Here is a 25,765-nt window from a genome sequence, read left to right as displayed (position 1 = left end):
GACCTTCATAGTGCCTGCCTTACTGGTGACGTTTCACTTCGTTCCACCAATCAGATGCAGTCACTGGTGACGTTGGACCAATCAAACAGAGCCAGGGGTCACATGACCTGACTGGCTCCGAGCTAACTTCGGGTGTTACCATTTAGTGGTCAATTGTACGGAATATGTACTGTACTGTGCAATCTACTAATAAAAGTTCCAATCAATCAATCAAAAGTGTGAAGGAAAAAGACCCTTTTTTTTATTTCAACCGTAAAGACTGACTGCACAGTTCCTGTCTTCACAATAAAAGTCCCGCTCCATCGCGCCTGCGCTTTCAAAATAAGAGTCTCCGAAAGCCAGCGCAAACAAGCTAGCAAGCTACGGAGTTTGCCGCCAATGTATTTCTTGTAAAGGGTATAAAAACGAATATGGAAGGTGGACAAATAAGATGCCAAATAACAACCACTTTCATGTGGTATTAGACAGAAAGGAGGAACTTTTTTTCTCCTCCATTTGAAAACGTGGACGTTACCAGCACTGCTTCCTGATTACAATCAATGCAAGTCATCAGAATCAGGTAATACACCAACTTATATTCTTGTCTTCATGAAAGAAAGGAATCTATATGTTAAACATGCATGTATATTCATTAAAACACCTTTAACATGTAAACAAAAACGGCAAAATAAATAAATATAAATTATATACTGTATATATCAATGTATGTATATATATATATATATATATATATATATATATATATATATATATATATATATATATATATATATATATATATATATGATATGTGTGTGTATGTTACTCAGTACTTGAGTAGTTTTTTCACAACATACTTTTTACTTTTACTCAAGTAAATATTTGGGTGACTACTCCTTACTTTTACTTGAGTAATAAATCTCTAAAGTAACAGTACTCTTACTTGAGTACAATTTCTGGCTACTCTACCCACCTCTGCTAATAATGTTGTTGTATGCACACTGTGTCGAGCGGAAATGGCCTATCATAGCAGCACAACGGCAGCGTTCTTGCCATCACCATCAACTAGTCAATCGTCCGCGTGAGTATACGTTGTCATCATTACACAAAAACATGAATGTGTCATTTGTATCTGCGTTGTAAATTCATAAACTAAAGCACCGTTTCGCTCTGAGAGGAGCGTTTGGCGTGCCTGTTCAGTGTTTACAATGACGCGCTCCTCTTTAACGCTAACGTTAATTAGTTGTGCAAATACCTTTTACAACATTAACAATTACGTATACTATGTACAAACGAACAATTAACTTTCACTTTAATCATACTATCATTGTTGTGTTATTAAGCAAAATAAGCAAAAGTTTTACTTTTGTTGAAATGTTTACACTGTTGTTACAGAATATTTCGTTTTGCACTTTTTTGTATTGGATGTTTATCTTTATTTTTGCACATTTTAGCAAATAAGCAATACTTTTACTTTTGTTGAAATGTTTACACTGTTACAGAATATTTCCGTTTTGCACTTTTTTGAATTGGATGTTTATCTTTATTTTTGCACATTTTAAAGCAAAATAAGCAATACTTTTACTTTTGAAATGATTATACTATTGCAGAATATTAAGATTTGCACTGGATGTTTACTTTTATATTTGCACATTAAAAGCAAATAAGCTACTTTTAATTTTGTTAAATGTTTACATTGTTACAGAATATTTTGTCATGTTGTTGTCAATGTTGACTGAGTGGCCATACTTTTTTTTTTGTAAATAAAAGCCATGCCTTTTGAAAAAACTGGCCTACATTTATTTTTTCATCTTCATTTTAAATAAAAAAAATAATCGGTAAAAGGAAAAATAATCTATAGATTAATCGAAAAAAATAATCTATAGATTAACCGATTAATCGAAAAAAAAATAATCTATAGATTAATCGATAGAAAAATAATCGTTAGCTGCAGCCTTACTAGTGACTCAAAACGCTTTACAAAGTGAAAACCCAATATCTAAGTTACATTTAAACCAGTGTGGGTGGCACTGGGAGCAGGTGGGTGGCACTGGGAGCAGGTGGGTAAAGTGTCTTGCCCAAGGACACAACGGCAGTGACTAGGATGGCGGAAGCGGGGATCGAACCTGGAACCCTCAAGTTGCTGGCACGGCCACTCTAACAACCGAGCTATACCGATAATCATTAGGGATCGATAATCATTAGTAGTGAAGGAGGGCAATAACTGATATTTGGAATCAATATTCATTGACAGTAACAGTGACATTTCGGCGTCAACATTTTGAATAATACTATTACAAACTCCAACACTTAACTTTGTTTAAATGCCTGGAGCATGTTTACTTTTAAAAAAACAAGCAACTAAAAACAAACAAAAAACAAAAATACAAATTGGGAATTTTTGAAATGTATCCCTACCACACAGACTTAACGTCAACTGTGAGCAATTCCAAAGTGTTGATATTGACAGACCTCGGCTGATCACCTAGCAATATTACACGTTATCACTTTTTACTTGTTAATGGACGAGGGATGTAACAATACACGGTATAATGATAATTCTCGATAAAATTCCCAACGTTTCGTAATACCGTATTTTTCGGACTATAAGTCGCAGTTTTTTTCATAGTTTGGCCGGGCTCCAGTGCGACTTATATATGTTTTTTTTCTTCGTTATTATGCATTTTCGGCAGGTGCGACTTATACTCCGAAAAATACGGTAAGTTTGATTTTTTAATTACCGAAACCCCGTCATTTATTAATGCATTTTAGGCAACACAAAGTCAGGCACATGCGCACTAGCGGTGCTTGGCTTGATAATCATGGCGGACTAACGACACAAACTTTTCTCCAGAGCGCTTGGATTAACGTCAATTTCCCTCGCTTCCCGCCGTGCGTTTAAGTGCGCACTGCTGTGTTTAGATGGAGACAGGTGTGGACAATATTGGAGACACTTGTCCCCACACTAAAATTATACAGCGAAGGAGAAAACTATTTGATGTTGCTTTTATTTTCTCAATGCAGCCTCCATCACCTGCTGTGACAGAGTTAATGAAGTGAGGAAACATGCAGCAGGTGATGTGTCGTGAACAACTTGTTTATAAAGTCTATAGTTTGTTCATTCGTCCTTTAACTGCAAACTGTTATGTTCAAACAACACAAATACTAGCTAAAATGTTTTGTCATCTCATCGAACTGAACGAAGGCTGTGAAGATTTGTGTATTCGATGTGAGAGGTGTCACTCTTTATTTTTGTTGGCCAAACTGTTGCACTGAACAAAGAGAAGAACATAGCTTGTTTATAAGACTTCATCTTCATCAGCCAAACTGCTTTGTTTTATTTTAATATCAAAAAGTAAAAAAGTGTTTTTTTTTACATTACTTGTGTTTTTTTCATGTGACAAAGGTGTTACTTCAAAAAACATTTATGTGACGCAGCATTATGTTAATATTTTATTGTGTATAGTTAATTCCTATACGACATATTTCTGCTCAAACTCTTAATCGATCTGCCTTGGTGCCCTAAAATATGAGCCCTCCTTAAGGCAACACTTGCCTTGACCTTAAAAAGTTACAATTAGAGGGCTGCACAGGTAAACTAAATATTTTAGTGATACAAATTTCGCACGACAAACTGCTTTGCTGTTCTGCAGCTTCTCGTGTGGTACACACTATTCTCTAACCTCTTCGTATATATATCTGCAATAAAACTAGACTGAGTTTTTAATCTCTCAATCACACAAACATACTTCTACTCTAACGGACTGTTTCCATATTGATATTTATCAGCAGCTTTGTTTCAAGTGGTTCACAGACACGCCTATGAGCTAGCAGAGCTTCCGCTGATATGTTTTTACGCTATTCTGCTCATCGTAACATTACTAGCAGTTGGGACAAGTAGAGGACTGCAATGTTTATTACAATTTTGGGAGAGCTTTGTATGTTTACGTACCTTCGGCCCACCGGACTAACTACCAGGCGTGTCCAAACTACGGCCTGCCGGCATCTTCAATTTGGCCCACTAGAAGGCAAAAGTTCTAAGCAATAAGGTCGGGAAACGTGTTTTCATATCGTATACAAATAGCCAGTGGTCTAATAGCCTCCAATTTGTCGACCTCTGGTGGCTCACAAAAGTTACTCAACCATTAATTGTATGTGCATGGACAAGTACCACATAATTTGCTTATGTGACACAATCCAAGCAACCTTCCCAAATCATGGTGCAGAAACGAAAAATTAACCAGCACAAAAATTCAACAAACATGGTCACACAACACAACTTGCTCATTAAACTTCGTCGATAATCTAAAAAATGTTGAATCAAAATAAAAAAATAAATAAAAACGTGCTATTAAATGTATTACAAGGAATGATGAGAAAATGTATTATATATCCATTATTTTATTATCATTATATGTACTTATACACAGGCGTAGGCTTTACACACACACACACACACACACACACACACACACACACACACACACACACACACACACACACACACACACACACACACACACACACACACACACACACACACACACACACACACACACACACACACACACACACACACACACACACACACACACACACACCTAAATATATATATATATACATACACATAAATACTGTATTTTTCGGAGTATAAGTCGCACCGGCCGAAAATGCATAATAAAGAAGGAAAAAAACATAAGTCACACTGGAGTACAAGTCGCGTTTTTTGGGGAATTTAACACCAAGAATAGACATTTGAAAGGCAATTTAAAATAAATAAAGAATAGTGAACAACAGGCTGAATAAGTGTACGTTATATGAGGCATAAATAACCAACTGAGAACGTGCCTGGTATGTTAACAACGTAACATATTATGGTAAAAGTCATTCAAATAACTATAACATATAGAACATGCTATACGTTTACCAAACAATCTGTCACTCCTAATCGCTAAATCCCATGAAATCTTATACGTCTAGTCCCTTACATGAATGAGCTAAATAATATTATTTGATATTTTACGGTAATGTGTTAATAATTTCACATATAAGTCGCTCCTGAGTATAAGTCGCACCCCCGGCCAAACTATGAAAAAAACTGCGACTTATAGTCCGAAAAATACGGTATACACACATATACATATATACATTAATATATTACAAACTGGGCTGGTGGTTTGTTTTGATGTCTTTTTGTTACCAATTGCAATCATATGAATGTTTCAATGCACATCATATGCAATGCTTTTATTGCTCTTTTATGCACAAGCCTTTGTCAGCATCAAAACCCAAGCAGTAATAACAGATCTCCACCAGCAGGGTGCCCACTACAAACTCACAGAGAGGATGTATAGTAAGGCAACTGCGACCATCCACCTGCATAAGGATAGTGACACACTTCCCATTAACAGAGGAGTCCGGCAGGGAGACACTATATCTCCTCAACGCTGCACTTAAGGCGATCTTTCGTCAAATCAGCTGGGAGACTAAAAGGAATAAGCAGAGATGGTGAAAGATTAAACCGCCTCTGATTTGCTGATGACATCATCCTAATAACTGAAGACGGTCACAAGCTCGAGAAAATTCTTAATACATCATAAGCAACAAAGTCGGCCTGAAGATAAACACGAAGAAGACCAAAGTAATGTTCAATCATTTCTGAAGAAAACAGACAACTCTGTTAGATAGCACTGAACTTGAGAAAGTAGACCAGCGTTTATATCTAGGACAGCAAATTAGAATGGATCACTATTGGATGAGGTCAAGAGAAGGTCAAGAGCTGGTTAGAGCTCATTCATTAGAGGGAACATGCCTATCTGCCTACAGAGAGAAGTTCTTAACCAATGTGTACTCCCAGCAATGACACATGGTTCTGAAAATGGAGCAGAAACTGAAAACTCCTCAGCGCACCATGCTAGGACAATCCAGACAGGATAAGAAGACACTCCAATGGATCAGAAACCAGACTAAAGTAGAAGCCCATCCGAAGAAAGACATGGAAGTGGGCTGGCCACCTTGCAAGAACATCTGATGATAGATGGACCTAGTGTGACATAATGGAGACCATGGTTACTTCTGAAAAGCTCCACAGCCAGTTAACATCTAAATGTCCTCCAATAAGCACACAAAGTTGGTATTTTCTTGTATTTTAGTGAAGCCATTTACAAAAGGTAAACATGGAAGGTTACCCGGAGATACACAACAGCTAAGCACACAATAGCACACAAGCTAGGCATATGTAATAAGTGTCCTTAAGTTGAACAATATTGCAGTCTAAAACATGACATTTGTCAATACAATGGTACCTCGGCTAATCGTTATGCTTCTGGTTTTGAGCAAAAATTTGGGCTACGAGCCACCCCACCGCTAGTTGTGTAGCGAATGCCACAGTGAACCCCGTAAGTTTGAACCAAAACATCCGATCTTGCTTGTTAGCATTAGGTTATAGCTAGAGGTCGACATAAAATTGTTGACGAAAACATGGGAGCTAAGAAGGTTTGTGTGAAAGACAGTGTTGCAAAGAAGAAGCGGATGATATTCATTGAATTAAATACAATTTTTTTTATCAAAAAACACGATCGAGCGAGTAGCTGACTTGGTGAATGGCACTGCTAGTCTGCGCCATACCGTAGCAGAATGAGTCGATAACGTCAGCCAAGGACAAAATAAATAAATGAATGGCAGATATTTATCTGTGAAGATATGGAGAAGCAGCTTGAACACAGTTTTTAACCATAGTCCTCCTACAGGGCCTCCAAAAAATGTCTGTATCTCAGCTGTAGTTCGTATGGGCTGCAGCGCTACTCGGTTAAAATACACTTTTCCACCACCTGTGGCAGTAATGACAAACCCAAGCAAACGGAAGAAGTCTGGAGCTAAAGCCATAGAGAAGTTTCTTGAGCACTAAAATTGTGGTGAAGCTGTATTATCATTTGCACGTACATTTTTTGGACGGTTTAGTTAAGAAACATATTCATTATTATTTACTTTAGCACAACATAATTTTTTAGACACGTCCTTGCTCGTGAATGCAGACTGGACACTGGCCGAGAGTTGGTGGGCGGCCGAGGGTAGAGTCGGCTCTCTTGGGTTGCTTTGTTGGGTCTACTGCTGTCTCCGGCCATTCTCCCCCCCACCCCAGCAGACGATGTTGTGGAACACCGCAGAGGCCATCATAGTGTGTGTGTATATATATATATATATTTATAAGAGGTGCGGGGAAAAAAAATCGATTCGAATTCGAATAGCGATTCACACGTTGTCCGATTCAGAATCGATTCTCTTTTTTTTTTAAATCGATTTTTTTATTTATTATTTTGTAATTATTTTTGTAATTATTTTTTTAATGAATCAATCCAACAAAACAATACACAGCAATACCATAACAATGCAATCCAATTCCAAAACCAAACCTGGCCCAGCAACACTCAGAACTGCAATAAACAGAGCAATTGAGAAGAGACACAAACACGACACAGAACAAACCAAAAGTAGTGAAACAAAAATGAATATTATCAACAACAGTATCAATATTAGTTACAATTTCAACATAGCAGTGATTAAAAGGTTAATCTGAGGCTGAGTTGACTTGAAACTGTTTAATGTTGCACTTGTTATATGTAGAAGAAAGGCAATCTACTAATAAAAGTCTCAAATCAATCAATCAAAAAAAGCACTTCATACGTAGAAAAGTTTTGTTAAGAAACCATTCTGAGCCTTATCTTATTTAGTTTTTATTTTATATATGTTGACCACATTAACCCTGGCAATGGACCCTGTGTATGGTATGCCATTGTTTACAAATTTGGTAAATAAATATATATATATAATATATTGTTTTCTTACTGTACCGAAAATGAACCGAACCGTGGCCTCTAAACCGAGGTACGTGGCGAACCGAAATTTTTGTGTACCGTTACACCCCTAATATATATATATATATATATATATATATATATATATATATATATATATATATATATATATATATATATATATATATATATATATATATATATATGTCTTAATAAGGTTATCCAAAAAATAGTGCTCGATACCGTAGTAGAGCGCAATATATGTATGTGTGGGAAAAAAAATCACAAGACTATTTCATCTCTACAGGCCTGTTTCATGAGGGGGGTTCCCTCAATCATCAGGAGATTTTTTTTCTCTCTCCTGATGATTGAGGGAACCCCCCTCATGAAACAGGCCTGTAGAGATGAAATAGTCTTGTGATTTTTTTCCCCACACATACATATACCGTATTTTCCGCACTATAAGGCGCACCTAAAAACTACAAATTTTCTCAAAAGCTGACAGTGCGCCTTATAACCCGGTGCGCTTTATATATGGATAAATATTAAGATTCATTTTCATAAAGTTTCGGTCTCGCAACTTCGGTAAACAGCCGCCATCTTTTTTCCCCGTAGAAGAAGCGCGCGGTGCATGCTGGGATATGTGACGTTTCATTTCCATTTGTGTGTTTATGTAAAGACCCCAAAATGGCTCCTATTAAGTGTGTTGTCTGTCTAATTATAAATAATGCAGACGAGGCGTGTTAACTGAGTTCTCAACGTTTACTCACAGCGTGCTCATAACCACATTCTAACTCCCAGCATACAACAACGCTTCTCAGGGCTACCGCGCATGCTCGTCACTATCGTTGCATGCTGGGTAGTGTAGTTGTTATATTTGCTAGCTCATAACATCACATTAAGAGACACGCTTACGCGCTTAATTCAATACTCGCCGTCATTCCGGGTGGATTGACAAAAGACCTCCAGCCGCTAGATATTGGTGTCAACAGGGCATTCGAAGCTAGACTGCTAACTGCGTGGGAACAGTGGATGACAGAAGGCGAACACACGTGACGTTCACCAAGACAGGGAGGCAGGGAGACAGCGCCAGACGACATTTTGGATCCCACATTCGCCCAACTTTTCAATTCGGACAACGAAGGAGAATAATTCGAGGGATTTATGAATGAAGAATAACTTCAGAAAGTGAGCGTTATGTTTATTTTGTGTGTTGTGACATTAACGTTCGAGCAACATTATGTTGCTATTGCTCTGCACTATTTTGAATTTTACTATATTTGTGATTGCACATTTGCGTACATTTTGGGAGTGAACAGAGTTGTTAGAACGCTGGTTTTTAATATATTATTAAAGTTTGACTGACCTATCTGACTGTTTTTTTTGACATTCCTTTAGCGCAGTTAGATGCGGCTTACAACACCGGGCGGCTTATAGGTGGACAAAGTTTTGAAATATGCCGTTCATTGAAGGCGCGGCTTTTAACCCAGGGCGCCTTATGGTGCGGAAAATACGGTATATATATATATATATATATTTTGTAGCTGTATGTAGAAATGGCTGGTTGCATCAGCTATGCTCTTTTGATGTCTTTAATGTCCTTTGATGTTTACGGTTTCCCTCTTAAACATATGTTTATGTGTGCTATGGCTATGAGGTTTTTTCCCCTTGGCCTCAGTCTGGACCCCTCTTCAGGGGCCCAGGCTTAGACTGAATTTTTTTTTCTCTCCCTTCCCCAGTGTTTACCTGTTTCACCTTTTTTGTAAGGGTCGCCGGAAGTTGGCAGACCCGTCAGCGATCCTGTTCTGTCTCCCTGTAATGTTTTTTTCTGCTTTTGTGAAATACTTTATTAATCCTTGGGGATTAATAAAGTATTTCTGATTATGATAACTATGTACCTTTTTTTGTCAGTAGTTTATGAGTCTCTTTTTATGCCGTGTGTTTCTTTAGTACTTAGTATCAGCTAGTAAACCTTATGTTTATGTGTTAAATAAATCATTTTTTGACTTCTTTGCTCAATCCATTCCATAATTTAATTCCACTTGCTGATATACGAAAGGTTTTAAGTGTTATACGTGCATACAAAAGTTTAAGGTTGAAATGGCAAAGGAGTCAATCACCCTGGAGGAAGTGTTGACTGTCATGCTAGTAATAGTACAGTGTGGGTCAGCAGCAATATACGGTTATTGATAGATGTCATTGATATACGGTTATTGATAGATACAATATTGTAATATAAATAAGTAGCGTGCTACTATCATGGGGAAAAGGTAAACAGTTGAAAAATGTAGACCTCCAAAGTTAAAGGAGAATTGCACTTTTTAAAAATGTGCCTATCATTTACACTCCTATTGTGACACGAACGCCTTGCTTTTTTCATACATTCTAACTCGTAAATACATGCTAGTAAGAGGCAGCTAACAGTGCAGCTAATGGGGCTTTGATCAATTCCGCCTATAAACCGCTCTAAAAAAATCTATTAAAAACCTCCATCACAGGATATTATATTTTATAAATATCTTCGCAATGCTTTCACGGTTTGATTTAAAATTCCCGCGACAGAAACCAAATACACAAAAGCAAGTTACACTAGGTAAAAAAAAGTTGGTTTTGCATAATAAGGCTTCTACAAGTAAACAAAGATGGTAAGCTGAAATGTGTCAAACACGTTTTCATTAACGGCCACATCACAGTTAAGGCTGCCCAAAGAGGGCCGTTTGTTCCAGCAAATAATATATTAATTTGACTATGCTTTATATATATATATATATATATATATATATATATATATATATATATATTTTACATACACTGTAAAAAAACATTAATTTTGTAGTAAAAAACTGTCAACTTTGTCACCAGAATATTACTTGAAAATATACAGTGTTTTTTTTTATTATGTTAAGCGGAAAAACAGTACCACTGTTTTTTTACGGCAAAAAGACGCTTAGTCGCCAGAATTTTACTATGACAATGACAGTGATTTTTTTATTAGTGTCAATGGAAAAAACATACCTTTTTTTAAGTTGCGTAAAACATGTGCCGATTTATTATTTACAGTAATACACCGGAAAAATAACAATTGCAGAATTTACGGTAAAAAACAGCTCAGTTGATAGAATTTTACCATTTAAAAAACTGTTAATATCTGCTTACTTTCTGTTTGAACATGTTCTATCTACACTTCTGTTAAAATATAAACAAACACGTACTCTTCTGTTGTTTGATACTTTACATTAGTTTTGGGTGGTACTACAAATCAATCCAATACCAAGTATTGGATTGATTTGCTACTTGGTATTATTTTAAGTAAATAATACCAAGTAGTAACAGGATCATACATTGGTCATATTTAAAGTTATCCTGTGTCCGAAGGCGTATTTCCTGACTTTAAAGACAATAGTAAAGACAAAAGATTTTGTGATAATAAAAAATATCCACGTAATTATTGTAGTATCATCTATGTACAGCTCATGTACAAACCCCGTTTCCATATGAGTTGGGAAATTGTGTTAGATGTAAATATAAACAGAATACAATGATTTGCAAATCATTTTCAACCCATATTCAGTTGAATATGCTACAAAGACAACATATTTGATGTTGAAACTGATAAACATTTTTTTTTTTGCAAATAATCATTAACTTTAGAATTTGATGCCAGCAACACGTGACAAAGAAGTTGGGAAAGGTGGCAATAAATACTGATAAAGTTGAGGAATGCTCATCAAACACTTATTTGGAACGTCCCACAGGTGAACAGGCAAATTGGGAAAAGGTGGGTGACATGATTGGGTATAAAAGTAGATTCCATGAAATGCTCAGTCATTCACAAACAAGCTGGGGCGAGGGTCACCACTTTGTTAACAAATGCGTGAGCAAATTGTTGAACAGTTTAAGAAAAACCTCTCTCAACCAGCTATTGCAAGGAATTTAGGGATTTCACCATCTACGCTCCGTAATATCATCAAAGGGTTCAGAGAATCTGGAGAAATCACTGCACGTAAGCAGCTAAGCCCGTGACCTTCGATCCCTCAGGCTGTACTGCATCAACAAGCGACATCAGTGTGTAAAGGATATCACCACATTGGCTGAGGAACACTTCAGAAATCCACTGTCAGTAACTACAGTTGGTCGCTACATCTGTAAATGCAAGTTAAAACTCTCCTATGCAAGGCGAAAACCGTTTAATAAATAAATAAATAAACTAAATACACAGAGGACATAAGTAAAGGAAATTAAATATACCTACAAACGAGGCATAATAATGCAATATGCACATACAGCTAGCCTAAATAGCATTTTAACATTAATTAGCTTGCAGTCATGCACTGACCAAATATGCCTGATGAGCACTCCAACAAGTCAATAACATCTACAAAGCTCACCTTTGTGCATTCACGCACAGTATAAAACGTTTGGTGGACAAAACGAAACAAAGAAAGAGTGGGATAAAACACGTCTTTCTGTGGCAGCGTCGGAGAAAGTTATACATGTAAACAAACTGTTGAGTCACAGTCCACACAACGGTGAGTTCAAGGGCTGCTGAAATTAGTAGGACAAAACAGGGCTGGCCAAATACTCTCATCAGTGAAGCATAAACACAAACATATTAAACAGTGGGCTTTCTAACAATTAGGAATGTTTGTGTCGTGTTTGTCCTCCTACAGAAACCGTATCACAACATTGCAGTCTACCTTGTCTGTATGCACATGTGTCATGTGAGCAAGTTTTAATGTTGTAAATGCGATGTTTTATTGCTTTTTAATGTAACCTTGCTGCTGCACTCTTGGCCAGGTCTGCCTTGGAAAAGAGATCCTTGATCTCAATAGGATTTTTACCTGGTTAAATAAAGGCTAAATAAAATAAAAAAATAAACAACAAAAAACATTTTTCACCCCGTTTTTCTTTCATTTCCATACATTTTCGAAAAAGCTCCATGGAGCCGTCGGGACGCTGCTAGAGAGCCGCGGGTTTCTGACCCCCGGGCGAGGGAGATGCGGGTTAGCCAGGCCTACACTTTGTGATGGTAACGGGCCAGTGGCATCGCTTGATTCACCCTCTTCTATTCATTCCGCTATCTTATCATATTCCTGGATATAAATATAATGGAAATATAATTGTTTGTATATAGTGTATCATTGGTGCAAAGGTTTAACACGTGTACAAGGATATTTCACATGCCTTTACTGTGTATATAATTGAACAGTATTTATGTTGTGTACAAAGTGTATTTATAACATGTTGTGAAAAGGAAATTTCATATTTTTTTTGGAAGCTCATCTCGTACATGACTTTGTTTATAGGGTTAGACGCAATAAGTGTTCAACTTAAGCCTAAACCCTTTCGGTCTGCAACATTTATTTTTTTTTAAATTTATGAATGTACAACTGTTTGTTTATGAATGTACATCTGTTTTTTTATGTAAAACTGTTTGTTCATTTTGTTGACCATTGACCGAAGAAATAATAAACTAAACTAAACTATTGCACAAACACGCACAGCTTTTGAAATCGACTAAATTAATTTATTGTCAAGGAATTGACTTATCGAATTTCGGCCCAGGCCTATTAATGACTTTATTGTTAGTTTTTAAGTAAAAATAGATCCATTTTCCCCTTTCTATCTCCACACTGTTTCTGCTTTAAGTACTAAGCGCGTTGCCCAACATGCGTCTCTGCTCGTTTAACAAGCAATGTCATGATGGCGCGGGGGGACAAAAAGTACCGGTATTTTTTTGAAGCAGTATAGTAGGGTTGTACGGTATACCAGTACTACTACAGTATTGCGGTACTAATGAATCAAAAACGGTTCTATACTCTGTTTGAAAAGTACCGGTTCCCAGGTATGATGGCGCGTCATCACGTCGTGACATTGCTGGTTTTACGAACAGAGGAGCATGTTCGGCAGCGCACACACACACACACAGTGTACTTACAAGCAGACACAGTGTGTAGACAGAAAAGGGAGAATGGACGCATTTTGACCGAAAAATAAAGATAAAGGTGAAGTTATAACACTGAAATGCCCTCAGGAAAAGGTGCTAAAACATGGTTAGCTAGCTTAGCTAGCAGCAAACATCCATCCGCAGTCAGCAGTGTTTTAGCTACTTCCAAATCACTAATCCTCGCCTCCATGGCGACAAATAAAGTAAGTTTCTTACAAGTACCATCCCTGCAGGAGAAGGAATAGCTAAACATGCTTCACTGTAGGGCTGGGCGATATATCGCGGGTTTGTCTCTGTGCGATATAGAAAATGACTATATCGTGATATCGAGTATACGTTCTCACACAGTTGCTTTTAGCTGCGGGCATTACACTACAGGCTCTCCTCCTCTTTCCAGTCTCTCCTTCTCACAGACAGACAAGCGCACCTTTTTAACACACGTCACATACTGTCACGTCATACGTCACATACGTATACGCCCTCCGAGCAGAGAGGTAGCAGCATGGCTAACGTTAGCTGTGATGCTAGCGGAGTGGTGCGAGCGCGAATACAAGAGAAAGAAGGTGCGAATCTGGTGACAAATGGAGGAATAATTAATTACCCCAAAAAACAGCAGGGGGTCCATCGTCTCGCGGTGGTTTGGCTTCAAGTGGGAAGATGTCGAACAGACAACCGTAATTTGTCAAGTGTGGGGCAAAAGCGTTGCTATAAAAAGTAGCATTACTGCTGTAACAAACAGTTCAGGGTGTCCCAAGTTACCGGAGTGTGTTAGGTAAGGAGGAGGAGTTTTGTCCCTCTAGCGTTGCCGTAGGGCTGTGACGTAGGGTGTGTGTGGTTGTGGAAGGAGGTGTGTGATGTTGACAATAAAGAAGCGGTGGCTACCGAACCTGCTCTAATGTCTCCCGTTTATTATTTTATTAGATAAGTACACTGTATAGGCGAACCCAGGACACTCGGCTACACTGCTAATATGTAGCATCATTTGAAAATTCACCCGCTAGACAAGGAAGAGGGCTTACTCCGCATGTCAATATCTCCGTTCGGTGCCACACGTCCACACCATCAAAATGCCGAGGCAAACATTTCCAGATCAACACCGTATGAAAAAAATAGTGATTTTTTTTAAATTGTGATTTCCTTTTCTGCATGAAAGTTTAAAAGTAGCATATATAAATGCAGTATGAAGAAGAATGTTTTAATGTAGACACATAGAATCATCATACTGCTGTGATTATATGCATCAAGTGTTCATTCAAGGCTAAGGCAAAATATCGAGATATATATTGTGTATCGCGATATGGCCTTAAAATATCGCGATATTAAAAAAAGGCAATATCGCCCAGCCCTACTTCACTGCACACCGTAGGTAGATACAATAGCTCACCGGCGTCACAACTGACAAAAGCGAGTGCTCCTGAATGAAAACAAATGCCATGGGTGGATCTACACCTGACATCCACTGTAATGATACCAAGTACAATAGCGTATATAGTCGATACTACGGTGATTACTTCGATATTTCTTTCCTTTTAAAAAAAAATCATATTATATTCATAAAATCAAGAAATATGTCGCTGGATACATGAGGACTTTGAATATTACCAATGTATGATCCTGTAACAACTTGGTATCATCCAAAACTAATGTAAAGTATCAAACAACAAAAGAATACGTGCTTATTACATTTTAACAGAAGTGTAGATAGAACACGTTGCAACAGAAAATAAGCAGATATTAACAGTAAATGAACAAGTGGATTAATCATCCATTTTTAAAGTTTGTCCTTCATAATGTTGACAAAATAATAGAATGATAAATGACACAATATGTTACTGCATACGTCAGCAGACTAATTAGAAGACCTTTGTTTGTTTACTTACTACTAAAAGACAAGTTGTCTAGTATGTTCACTATTTTATTTAAGGACAAGATTGCAATAAGAAACATATGTTTATGTAGCCTAAGATTTTTTGTTAAAATAAAGCCAATAATGACATTTTTTGTGGTCCCCTTTATTTAGAAAAGTATCAAAGGTATCAAAATACATTTTGGTACTGGTACCAAAATAATGGTATCGGGACAACCCTACGGTATAGTATTTTTAATTCATCAGTACAGCGGTACTTTATTAGTACCAGTCGGTATACCCTACTGCAGACAACCCCCTTAAATGCTGATTCATTCATGGATTTGTCTTTGTCCTGTCGCCTAATAGTTGAGCCACCGGGCAGCACATGACACGACAGGCATGTGGCCTGCATGGCGCTCTATATTTACACTAAAATGCATGTACGTCATGGATGCATACTGTCAAACAAACACTAGACTCCCAAAATGTAGGCTACATCTTCGGGGTTACATGCACCACTACCATGTACCCCCACAAAGTAGCACGACACCCCGAAACCTCCTTAGGCTATGTCTACACTAAGCTGGATAACCCCTTAAACGAATAATTATTTAGCCTAAGCCCAGTTTCAGCCAATCGAAACCATCGTTTAAGGTAACCCTACTTGGATAATATTTTACATGGTTAAGTGCGCCGTGTATTTCTTGAATCTCCGGCTCTTAGCTTTGTATGGACTCATTGATCGTTTACAAACTGAGTTCGGAAAGGATGTGAAGTCAGAAAGAAGGCGCCACAGCCAGCTTCATAACAACCGCAGCTAACCAATGGAAAGAGGGAGGCGAGTCATCCAGGCATGCCCGTGTTTCTCCTTCTTCTGCAAACCCTGTTTCCATATGAGTTGGGAAAATGTGTTAGATGTAAATATAAACTGAATACAATGATTTGCAAATCATTTTCAACCCATATTCAATTGAATATGCTACAAAGACAACATATTTGATGTTCAAACTGATAAACATTTTTTTTTGCAAATCATTCACTTTAGAATTTGATGCCAGCAACACGTGACAAAGAAGTTGGGAAAGGTGGAAATAAATACTGATAAAGTTGAGGAATGCTCATCAAACACTTATTTGGAACATCCCACAGGTGTGCAGGCTAATTGGGAACAGGTGGGTGCCATGATTGGGTATAAAAACAGCTTCCCAAAAAATGCTCAGTCTTTCACAAGAAAGGATGGGGCGAGGTACACCCCTTTGTCCACAACTGCGTGAGCAAATAGTCAAACAGTTTAAGAACAATGTTTCTCAAAGTGCAATTGCAAGAAATTTTGGGATTTCAACATCTACGGTCCATAATATCATCAAAAGGTTCAGAGAATCTGGAGAAATCACTCCACGTAAGCGGCATGGCCGGAAACCAACATTGAATGACCGTGACCTTCGATCCTTCAGACGGCACTGTATCAAAAACCGACATCAATCTCTAAAGGATATCACCACATGGGCTCAGGAACACTTCAGAAAACCACTGTCACCAAATACAGTTGGTCGCTACATCTGTAAGTGCAAGTTAAAGCTCTACTATGCAAAGCGAAAGCCATTTATCAACAACATCCAGAAACGCCGCCGGCTTCTCTGGGCCCGAGATCATCTAAGATGGACTCATGCAAAGTGGAAAAGTGTTCTGTGGTCTGACGAGTCCACATTTCAAATTGTTTTTGGAAATATTCGACATCGTGTCATCCGGACCAAAGGGGAAGCGAACCATCCAGACTGTTATCGACGCAAAGTTCAAAAGCCAGCATGTGTGATGGTATGGGGGTGTATTAGTGGCCAAGGCATGGGTAACTTACACATCTGTGAAGGCACCATTAATGCTGAAAGGTACATACAGGTTTTGGAACAACATATGCTGCCATCTAAGCGCCGTCTTTTTCATGGACGCCCCTGCTTATTTCAGCAAGACAATGCCAAGCCACATTCAGCACGTGTTACAACAGCGTGGCTTCGTAAAAAAAGAGTGCGGGTACTTTCCTGGACCCCCTGCAGTCCAGACCTGTCTCCCATCGAAAATGTGTGGCGCATTATGAAGCGTAAAATACGACAGCGGAGACCCCGGACTGTTGAACGACTGAAGCTCTACATAAAACAAGAATGGGAAATAATTCCACTTTCAAAGCTTAAACAATTAGTTTCCTCAGTTCCCAATCGTTTACTGAATGTTGTTAAAAGAAAAGGTGATGTAACACAGTGGTGAACATGCCCTTTCCCAACTACTTTGGCGCGTGTTGCAGCCATGAAATTCCAAGTTAATTATTATTTGCAAAAAAAAATAAAGTTTATGAGTTTGAACATCAAATATGTTGTCTTTGTAGTGCATTCAATTGAATATGGGTTGAAAAAGATTTGCAAATCATTGTATTCCGTTTATATTTACATCCAACTCAATTTCCCAACTCATATGGAAATGGGGTTTGTACCTCCTTGGATAATTTTTTACACGGGTAAGAGCGCCGTGTATTTCTTGAATCTCCGGCTCTTAGCTTTGTATGGACTGATTGATCGTTTACAAACTGAGTTCGGAGAGGATGTGAAGTCAGAAAGAACGCGCCACAGCAAGCTTCATAACAACCGCAGCTAACCACTGGAAAGACGGAGGCGAGTCATCCAGACATGCCCGTGTTTGTCATTCTTCCGCCTGAACAGACGCTTGTGGAAATCACACATGAATACCTTAAGAGAAAGCGATCGCAGCTATTTGGGATAAAACACTTCTCAGACGGCAAGAGAACGTTCAAATGTCCAGGTCAGCTGTGATTTTACTTACTGAAAAACTTTGTCCATTTGTCGAAGGAGAGACAACGAGAATGCGAGCTCCTGTGGGTGTGATTAAAAAAAAGGTGCTTTGTATTACCTGGCCGTCAAGGGAAGACTACGGTAAATGTCGAATGCTTTTGGACTGGCAAAGCAGACCGTATCAGTTATTGTCCGCCTTGTATGTCGCGGACTCAACGTCTAGGTCCAGAGTATATAAAGTCACCAATGAACAATGAAGGTGAAGGCAAAAGAGTGAGGAGTGTCCTGACCGGATTCCGAGATTGATTGTTGTAAAAATGTTCTTTATCACATTGTTTACGTGTCCATTAAAAGATATGATTAATGTATGATGGCTCAGGTGTACACCTGAGCCCTATTGTAGTGAATCACGTGATTCACTACAATAGGGCCCCACAGCACACTGGATTCCAGTTCATTGAAATACCACAATACTGGATATTGTTCAGATAAGTTACATTTAAGAACTTGCACGCAAAGCAACTATGACGTGCGCATGCGTATTAGGTTTTAAACCAGACCTGGGCAAATTAAGGCCCGGGGTTCACATGCGGCCCGTTAAGCTTTTCAATCTGGCCCGCCGGACATTCCCAAATATTTTTTTTAGATCTTTAAGATGGAAAGTGTAGCTGCCGTTATGATGTGCAGTCATGTTTTCTTCCGTAAGTCTTCAACTATACAAAGTATTCCAATGGTTGGAATCTGCACTTTTGGATGATATACCAGTTACTATGGTAATCTAATTAGTTACTATGGTCATCTAATTAGTTACAATGGTAATCTACGTCACAGGAGCTCAGACGAAGCACCAAGCAGTGTGGGCGGGAAGCGTTTTTCAGAACAAAGTTCTAAAGCTTAGTGATGTATCAGATATATCAGATTGTAGGTGGGTTTATTTTGTACCCTTCGCGTTCATATTTCACTGTTAGTTGCATTTTTGTTGCGTTTCACTTGATTGTAAAATATGTCGATCGAAAGGGGGTGTGACGTTCATATGTTGTCAATATTCAGTGTTTTATCGTTCATAGAAAAATTTACAATTCCACTACGTTTTTTAAGGCGGTCTGTCATAACGTTTTTAGCATTCAATCAGATATTAATGTGAGGTTTTGTATTAGTGTCCCTAAAAATAGATATACCGACCCCCAGACACATTTTTTTCTCTAAATGTGGCCCCCGCGAGTCAAAATAATCGCCCAGGCCTGTCTTAAACGGTGGCATTGTAGTGTGTGTGGACACGGATAAGGTTAGGTGGGATTTACCCTGGATAACCTTATCCGGCTTAGTGTAAACGGGGCCTTATTGTCTCATAGCTGCATGTGCGTGAATAATTCATGGCCATTCTTCACCTGGCAAGCGCCGGTGTGGGAGGCAGCGACACGGACGCCCCTCCGCTTGCAGCCCCGGGTAGGCGATCCGAATCTGACCTGGTTCCACGGGTCTATCCGGCTGCTGTCAGGGTGGAACATGAATAATGTCCTCGCTGCAAAGACGCATAGCAACACCACAGCACGCTTGCATTAAAAAAAATAAAAAATAAATACATTTGATGGCACTGCAGGTGGTGCGAGTGCAAATGAAAGCATCGCAGTAGCATGCAGACGACGGTTCTATTAGCGACGAGCCGAGTGGAACGTATCCGAAAACAAGCACATTGTGTGGGGGAGAAAGGGCAAGGAGGGCTAGCAAGGAGATGCGCCTTTAGCCCAAGATGTAAATATGGCTCTTTAATGGAAAAGCTGGCGGGCTTTGTATTTGATGTGGGAGTAAAAAAAAAAAAAAGGCGCTCCGTGGGTACCTGATCTCCGTCGCATAGGCCGGCGTTTCAGCAGCCTCTCCTCCACTTTCTCTCCCAAGTTGGCGGCTAGCAGGTCGGCTAAACTCGGAGCTCACGCGTCAACAAGGAGGAGGAGGGGGGGGAACCGGGGAAAAGGAGCCCCCCTGCGCCACGTGAACGAGTCCGGGTCACCATTACACCCTCGCGGCCGCCGACGACGACTCTTCTCCGTCCTCTCGCAACGCGTTGCCGCGTCGCCCGCCTGGTCGTGGCCGTAGGAACCGGTCGGACGCGGAAGTTAAAAAAAAAAAACTCGCTTTTATTTTGTTGACAGTCAGCGGTCGGGGGCCGACTGATGACGTCAGGAAGTACCCGCCCTCCCCTTTCGTTAAAGGCCACGCCCTCCAGGAACAAAGGCCCCTTTTTTCCAAAGCGATACGTTTGGGGCAGGATTTGACTAACAACATGTAAACGTCGACATTATTATTCGCCCAATTGGCTGAAAACGATAAAAAAAGAAAAAGAAAAAAAAGAAAGAAAAAAGAAGATGAATACATAATAATAAACACATTGATTAAAGAAGAAACGGCCTTTAATAATCAATCACTTTTTATTTTGAGAAGTAATTCAATGAAAAGCACTGTTGGATATAGAGGCATTTTATTATTATCATTTAAATATTAGGACTATTCCCAGTAAAAAAGTTAGGAAACATGTAAGTCACTTTTTAGACTTAAGAGTTAATCTTTCATGTTATCAGTTTGAGAACTTTTTTGTTTTGTCTTTCCCTTTTTCCTTTCTTTTATTGTAACTGGATCTGTGTCGTTATTTGATTTCATTATTTTGAAAATTTTCTTTTTCTTTACCTTTTTCCTTCCTTTTATTGTAACTGGATCTGCGTATGTTGTGTAACCGGATCTGTGTACTGTTATTTTATTTTATTATTTTGAGAATTGTCTTTTTCTTTTTTCTTTCTTTTATTTGTACCGTATTTTTCGGACTATAAGTCACTCCGGGGAATAAGTCGCACCGACCGAAAAAGCATAATAAAGAAGGAAAAAAACATATATAAGTTGCACTGGAGTATAAGTCGCATTTTTGGGGGAAATTTATTTGATAAAACCCAACACCAAGAATTTGAAAGGCAATTTAAAATAAATAAAGAATAGTGAACAACAGGCTGAATAAGTGTACGTTATATGAGGCATAAATAACCAACTGAGAACGTGCCTGGTATGTTAACGTAACATATTTTGGTAAGAGTCATTCAAATAACTATAACATATAGAACATGCTATACAATTACCAAACAATCTTCACTACTAATTCTCTAAATCCGATGAAATCCTATACGTCTAGTCTCTTACGTGAATGAGCTAAATAATATTATTTGATATTTTACGGTAATGTGTTAATAATTTCACACATAAGTCGCTCCTGAGTATAAGTCGCACCCCCGGCCAAACTATGAAAAAAACTGCGACTTATAGTCCGAAAAAAACAGTAATTGAAGTTGTGTATGTTTTGTAACTGGATCCTGTGTATTATTATTTTCCTTTGAACTTTTGAAAATGGGGATCTTCAATAAATCCATCCATACATCTTCTTCCGCTTATCCGAGGTCGGGTCGCGGGGGCAGCAGCCTAAGAAGGGAAGCCCAGACTTCCCTCTCCCCAGCCACTTCGTCCAGCTCTTCCCGGGGGATCCCGAGGCGTTCCCGGGCCAGCCGGGAGACATAGTCTTCCCAGCGTGTCCTGGGTCTTCCCCGTGGCCTCCTACCGGTCAGACGTGCCCTAAACACCTCCCTAGGGAGGCGTTCGGGTGGCATCCTGACCAGATGCCCGAACCACCTCATCTGGCTCCTCTCGATGTGGAGGAGCAGCGGCTTTACTTTGAGCTCCCCCCGGATGACAGAGCTTCTCAAACCTATCTCTAAAGGGAGAGCCCCGCCACCCGGCGGAGGAAACTCATTTCGGCCGCTTGTATCCGTGATCTTGTCCTTTCGGTCATAACCCAAAGCTCATGACCATAGGTGAGGATGGGAATGTAGATCGACCGGTAAATTGAGAGCTTTGCCTTCCGGTTCAGCTCCTTCTTCACCACAACGGATCGATACGGCGTCCGCATTACTGAAGACGCCGCACCGATCCACCTGTCGATCTCACGATCCACTCTTCCCTCACTCGTGAACAAGACTCCGAGGTACTTGAACTCCTCCACTTAATAATCAATAAACAATTTGTATAGCCTTTAATGTTGCAATAAAAAAAAAAATCATCTCATAATTTCATTGTTTTTAACTCCTTGTTTATCCAGTATTTATGAGCTTTTGTCAATTTAATTCATTCTTAACTACATATTTATGAAATATCTATACATTTGACTAATTATATTGCATCACATTAAAAGATTTTATTCATTTCTGTTTTTTCATTATAATATTTTATGTATAGAGTCAGAGTCATTTTTGGTGGTTGTCAGGACTTGGTCCTTGGGGTTTGTTTTCCCGGAAGGCAACGGAAAGTTGGCGCGGGCAAGACGGGAATGTGAGTACATGATTTTATTTAACACTATCAAAAAAGAACAAACGAAAGGCGCGCACAATGGCGGAGGTACAAAACTTGGCTAATGAAAACAAAAGACTTGCACAAAGGCAAAAAACTATAAACATGAAACAAAAACTTACTTGGCATGGAACTGTGAACAAGGCATGAAGCAGAGTGATGATAACGGGTGATGTTGCCAGGCAGACTAACTGAAAACAATGGACTTAAATACTACAGACATGATTGACAACAGGTGTGTGAGACCGAACGTGAAAACAGGTGCAACTAATCGGTCGTCATAGTGACAAAACAAGAGTGCACAAATAGTCCAAAAACAAAACCGAACATAACTAAAACAAAACATGATCACACAGACATGACAGTGGTGGCCCTCCTTAAGATAGTGTTTTCTCACCTGGTTCCTCTGGGGGTGAAAAAAACGCCACATTTGATGTATTTTTGACAACTCCTTCCGATTGTGTGTCTGAAAACCAATAAAGAAATGTTAAAAAACAACAACAACAAAAAACATCATATTTATTGTGCTGTACTTTTTTTTTTAATAACGCGAGCCTTATAAACTGTATTGAATGAAAATTGAAAACTTTCAGAAATGTTTTCTTTTTTACACTATTGTGTCACTATATACTTATTAAAGAGCAATTTGGTTAAAATTCACACTTTCAAAAAGTCCCATGGTGCACAGGTGGGCTGTAGTGTGTTGATACTGTAGTGTGATGAAACTATTCATATTTGGTTTTCTTCTATGTTAACTTAACAAATCTCTGTTTTTTTCCCCTTCTAACGACACTTTAAAGCAGTGGTCCCCGAACTACGGCCCGCGGAAAAGATAAGGCCCACTCCAAAATCCGGCTCGCGGGTAAAATAAATAAATAAATAAATATACATTTATATATAAATTATAATATTTGTAATCTGTCCTTTCAAGCCCATCCATCAATCCATTTTCTACTGCTTGTTACTCTCGGTGTCTCCTAGCTACTCATGCAAATGAAATTGTCTGAACATGCATTTTCCCATCGATAACGTGACATCATCAAGCTCGGGCTTGTTATAGCAACGACAAGCCCTGGTTCACACCCAAGCTCCGACAGCTGCGCAAGAAGAAGGAGGCTGCGTGGAGGAGCGGGGACCGGAGTACCTACAGAGAAGCGAAGTACCACTTCAACAGGGAAGTGGAGAAAGCTAAATCTGTGTACTCTAACCGTCTACAGGAACAGTTCAGCTCCAATGATTCTGCGGCCGTGTGGAGAGGACTAAGGGCCCTTACGAACTATAAGCCCAAAGCCCCCAAGGCCCTGAATGACCGGACTCTCGCTCAGGGCCTAAACTCACATTATTGTCGTCACGAACGGCCTTCAGCTCATCAAAGCTCTGCTCCCCACCAATGCCAGCACTTCATTAAAGGCCTACTGAAATGCGATTTTCTTATTCAAACGGGGATAGCAGGTCCATTCTATGTGTCATACTTGATCATTTCGCTATTATGCCATATTTTTGCTGAAAGGATTTAGTAGAGAACATCGACGATAAAGTTCGCAACTTTTGGTCGCTGATAAAAAAGCCTTGCCTGTACCGGAAGTCCCTGTGCCTAAGAAACCACGGATCACAGGACTTAATGACTACGGGCCGGTGGCGCTGACGTCTGTGGTCATGAAGTCCTTTGAGCGCTTGGTCCTGCCCCACCTCAAGGACATCACCGCCCCCCCCTCCTGGACCCACTGCAGTTTGCCGACAGAGCCAACAGGTCTGTGGATGATGCAGTGAACCTGGCCCTCCACTTCATCCTGGAGCATCTGGACTCCCCAGGAACCAACGCCAGGATCCTGTTTGTGGACTTCAGCTCTGCCTTCAACACCATCCTCCCTAGACTGCTACGAGACAAGCTCTACCAGCTCAGCGTGCCCGACTCCCTCTGCAGTTGGATCAATGACTTCCTGACGGACCGAAGACAGCACGTGCGGCTGGGGAAGATTGTCTCGGACAGTCGAACCACGAACACTGGTACTCCTCAGGGCTGTGTACTTTCCCCCTGGCTCTTCTCCCTGTATACGAACTGCTGCACCTCCAGTCACCAGTCGGTAAAGCTGCTCAAGTTTGCGTACGACACTACCCTCATCGGGCTCATCTCGGATGGCGACGAGTCCGGCTACAGGAGAGAGGTGGACCGGCTGGCGTCCTGGTGCTGAACGCCCAGAAAACAGTGGAGATGATCATGGACTTCAGGAAAGTCAAAGCCCCATCATCCCCCCCGCACCCTGATTGACTCTCCCACCCCCGTCTCCATTGTGGACTCCTTCCGTTTTTTGGGCACCACCATCACCCAAGACCTCAAGTGGGAGCCAACCATCAGCTCCCTCATCAAGAAGGCCCAGCAGAGGATGTACTTCCTGCGGCAGCTGAGGAAACTTAAGGTGCCGACCGAGTTGCTGGTGCAGTTTTACTCAGCCATCACCGTGTGGTTCCCCGGCGCCACAGTCCAGGATAAGCATCGACTGCAGCGCATCGTACATGCTGCTGAGAAGGTGATTGGCTGCAAGCTCTCATCCTTCCAGGACCTGTTCTCCCCCAGGACCAGGAGGCGTGTGGGTCGGATCACAGCTGACTCTTCTCACCCTGGACACAAACTGTTCTCCCCTCTCCCCTCAGGCAGGAGACTACGGTCTATCCAGACCCACACCTCCCCCCACCTGAACAGTTTTTTCCCCTCGGCCATCAGGCACATGAACAATAACAAGATCTGATAGCTCATGTTATTACCTATTCTGTGATATATGTGTTTTATGTTGCACGATTGCACCAAGAAAAATTCCTAGTTTGTGAACCCGTTCTCAAACAATGGCAATAAAAACTCTTCTGATTCTGTCCCCACTTCCTAAAATTAGACTTCACCATGAAATATAAACATTTTAATCCAACAGAAATGTCTATTTTTGGTGATAAACCGGTATTTTTTAGAGGTGGTATAGTACCGAATATGATTCATTACCCTCAT

At 39.8% G+C, this 25,765-nt stretch overlaps 1 protein-coding gene across 1 annotated transcript in view; it reads right to left on the bottom strand.

Annotated features, from left to right (window-relative positions):
* The window catches only part of tlcd4b (TLC domain containing 4b), a 67,188-nt gene extending 46,680 nt beyond the window's left edge, over positions 1-20,508 (bottom strand). The window contains exon 1 of the mRNA XM_061973646.1: positions 20,225-20,508. The gene's annotated coding sequence lies outside the window, so the exon portion shown is untranslated. The remainder of the gene's footprint in view (positions 1-20,224) is intronic.
* Between the last annotated feature and the right edge of the window lie 5,257 nt (positions 20,509-25,765).

The sequence above is a fragment of the Nerophis lumbriciformis genome, linkage group LG22 (assembly GCF_033978685.3).
Source record: "Nerophis lumbriciformis linkage group LG22, RoL_Nlum_v2.1, whole genome shotgun sequence".
NCBI classification, from domain to species: domain Eukaryota; kingdom Metazoa; phylum Chordata; class Actinopteri; order Syngnathiformes; family Syngnathidae; genus Nerophis; species Nerophis lumbriciformis.
Note: the sequence above shows the minus strand (reverse complement) of the source record. Positions and strands in the feature narration are given on the sequence as shown.